The sequence below is a fragment of the Musca vetustissima genome, unplaced genomic scaffold (genome assembly GCF_032173495.1).
Source record: "Musca vetustissima isolate MV318-11 ecotype Yass unplaced genomic scaffold, APGP_CSIRO_Mvet_v1 utg17042, whole genome shotgun sequence".
Taxonomy (NCBI): domain Eukaryota; kingdom Metazoa; phylum Arthropoda; class Insecta; order Diptera; family Muscidae; genus Musca; species Musca vetustissima.
Genome location: NW_026878944.1, coordinates 251,233 through 255,175, shown reverse-complemented (window position 1 = coordinate 255,175; position 3,943 = coordinate 251,233).

Here is a 3,943-nt window from a genome sequence, read left to right as displayed (position 1 = left end):
GCATATGGTTAGATAAGATTGATTGGGATGATTCTCTTCCGTATTCGACGGAAAGAGAATGGCACAACTTCGTTGAAACTTATCAGGGAGTCAATTTAATTCAAATACCTCGTTGGGTTAATTATACTCCTGATGTGGAAGCCGAACTTCATATCTTTTCTGATGCCTCTGAAAAGGCATATGCGGGGGTAGTATACATCCGTATCATTGCTTCAAATGGTGAAATTTTTACAAATATATTATCTAGCAAAACAAAGGTAGCACCCATAAAATCAATTTCGCTCCCTCGACTAGAATTGTGCGGTGCAGTTTTAGCCTCGGAATTATACAAAGCCATTGCAGCTGAAATTAATATTGTTTTTAAAAAGGTTTATTGTTGGACTGATTCTACGATCGTCCTTTCCTGGCTAAAGAAAACCCCTTCTACTTGGTCCACTTTTGTTGCAAATAGGGTTTGTAGGATTCATGAAAATGTTGGTCAGAGTAATTGGTATCATGTTCGATCGGAAGACAATCCTGCTGACTTAGGCAGTCGAGGGCTTTCGCCTTCAGAGCTTTCTTCGTCACAAATTTGGTGGCATGGGCCACAGTGGCTTCGTAAGGATAGTTCCACATGGGTTATTCAAGACTCGTCTGAACTCGATACAGACATTGAAAAACGCGCTGTAAAGTGCCATGTATCATTCTTTTCGCAGTATCAGGATGTTTTAGAGGATTTTTCTAACTTTGATAAAGCGTTACGCGTTATAGCGATGGTCTATCGCTTCTTTTATAAAACTCATCCATCCCATAAAGGTCGACATACATTTCAAGAAAAATATCCAACGACCTCTGAAATAAATATGGTTAGGTTACGCCTTGCTATGATAGCGCAGAAGGTTCACTATGCGGAAGAATATGATTGCTTATTGAATGGTAGGTCGATAGATTCCAAAAGTTCACTCTTATCATTGAATCCTTTTATAGACAATAAAGGAGTTATGCGACTCAATGGCCGATTATCTCAATCGCAAACTCTGTCTTATTCCGAAAGACATCCTATTTTGTTACCTTACCATTGCAAATTTTCTACTCTTTTGGTACAACAGTTGCACAGTATTTCCATTCACGGTGGAATTCAGTTAGTTTTGCGCATGTTACGCATGCAATATTGGCTACCTCGAGCAACTTCCTTAATTCGTAAAGTTGTAAGACAATGTAAACCTTGCATTTTAGAGAAAAAAAGAACTTGTTCCCAAATTATGGCATCTCTGCCTCCGGAGAGAACAGCCATTACCAGACCATTCGCCACTACAGGCATAGATTTCGCTGGTCCTTTTGATATAATGTCATTTACAGGTCGATGTTGTAAAATTACAAAGGGTTATGTGTGTGTATTTGTTTGCTTTTCTACAAAAGCAGTGCATTTGGAAGCCACCTCAGATTTATCAACGGCAACGTTTTTGGCCGCCTTTAATAGATTTATTTCTCGTCGTGGTTGCCCTAAGACTATATTTTCGGATAATGGTACCAATTTTGTTGGCGCATCCAGAGAGTTAGGGCGTGAGTTAAAAATGGTACTTCGTGAAAGTCAAGATAAGGTTTGTTTACAATATAGTTACCAAGGACTTTCATGGAAATTTATTCCAGCTGGAGCTCCACATATGGGTGGTCTCTGGGAAGCTGCGGTTAAAAGCTTCAAGCTCCACTTTAGAAAACACGCAACTAGCTGTAAATATACATTTGAAGAGTTATCTACGATACTCTCTCGAATTGAAGCGTGCTTAAATTCTAGGCCTCTTTGTCCAATGAATGACGGTCCCGAAAATATTGTAGCGTTGACACCAGGTCATTTTTTAATTGGGTCTCCTATCCTTGCTCCTCCAGAGCCAATAATTGATGAATCTCCCTTGCATATCGTGAATCGGTATCGTAAAGTTAAAGCGCTTACTCAACAATTCTGCTTACGGTGGAAAGATGAGTATCTCAAAAGTCTCCATAAAAGATATAGATGCGCGATATGCAAACGGACGATATTGTAGTAATTCGCCATGAGCAATTACCTCCTACAGCGTGGAAATTAGGTCGCGTAATAAAAGTTTATCCCGGAATCGACGGTCGCGTTCGTGTCGCCGATTTACAAACGGAAAACGGTATTGTAAGACGACCAGTAGTCAAATTGGTCATTTTGACCAATTAAAATTGCACTTCCTCTCTTAAATTCGTAGCCTATTTTTTCACAGAATGGAAAATCTAAGTAAGATGGCTGCATCTCTTCCTGATGTTGAGGATGATGTCCCCATGTCAGATGAGGAAAGAGGAGTAACTGACCAGCCAGAGGAATTCATGAAGGATGCGATTCCCAATACAAACGATGCTCCATCCACTTCGCATACCACTATTGAAGTGGTCAACGCTGCCGCTCCAGTACAGGAGACTATGTCAGCATCACCAAATAAACTTAATGAAGATAGTAACGGGAGCACGGTTTCTGACGCTCCTCCAATGGAGATTGCACCGTCAGGTTCAGTCAATTGGTTTCGCCGGGCTCACAAGCGACAAAAGGAAGCACGGGCTCGAAAAGTGTAAGCAAATCTTGCATTTTGTGTCGACGGTGGCATCCGCTACACAAATGCAAGCGCTTCATCGCCATGTCGCTGGGGAAGAAGATGCGCATGTTGGAAAAGCGCAATAGCTGCACGAATTGCCTTTCCGCAACTCACAATCTGCGAGAGTGCAAAATTAAGTCCACATGTCATGAGTGCAAGCAGCGACACCACACCCTTCTGCACCCCTACCCATCACGTGCTGAATCCCAACAACTCCAAGTCCGTCCGTTTAGGTCAAATAGTCGGTCCGCTGTTTCACGTCCGATCGGTCCGTCTGTTCCAATTCACAATCCCATACCTATGCTCGCCATTCAGCCCATTGTGACACTAGGGCCCACTCTAGTTGCACAACTGGTCCTGGGTGAGCGACGCATTCCAATTCGAGCCCTATTGGATAATTGTGCTGGCAATAGTCGCATATGCCAATCATTTGTCCGATCTCTGCGCCTGACTCCCTTAAATGTGGGGCCAGATCAATATTGTCAAATCACTTTGGAGTCAATATACGACCGCACACAACGACTTCTCTTATCGGCTCGTGTAATGGATTTACGGCATGTTGTCTCTCCATCCGAGTCCGCGGCCGAAACCATAAAGGATCACTATGGTGGGATGATGTTGGCTGATCCACAATTTTTCCGATCCGGTCCTATTATAATGGTACTCGGCCCTGATGTGTACCCGAGAATCATGAAGTCCCAAACATACTCGAGCCCGGGTTTCCCATGGGCCCAGCTCACCATATTTGGATGGGTAATTTCCGGTTCATGTCCAATGTGAGCCTTTGACAACCGCTATACGGTACCCCGGCTTTCACTAACCCCTTTTTTATTTTGTATTGGTCTCGAGGGCAATCTTCAATTGCCTTCGCAGCTTTACGAGCGCCAATTTTTTTATTATTAACTATAAATTGTTTTTGAAAAAAAATGAATTAAATATATATACATTGAAATTAATTTCTATCATTTATATTGCATTAAATTTTAATTTACTTTTTTTTTGCAACATAGCTATATGTTGCAACGCTGGCGGCAATGTTTAATTTCAAAACACATATTTCATTGGATTCCTATCCAATTAATTTTAAGCTAATTGTTGTACAATTTGTCTACGTTAGAATTTGTTACTACCCTTAAGTACAGCTTTGTGCTTGAAGGACTGTCAAATTCTAACGAGTTTTTAGCGCCGCTTTGCATCATATATGCTAGTTACATTGTAACTATTGTTAATTCGCTATCTTGGATTACGTCCACACAACACCACTACAACAAAGGTAATATTATTTCCGATAATATTATAAACAATAAATAAAACCCCACAAGTCAATATTGACAAAAATTTTAAAACCATTTGTT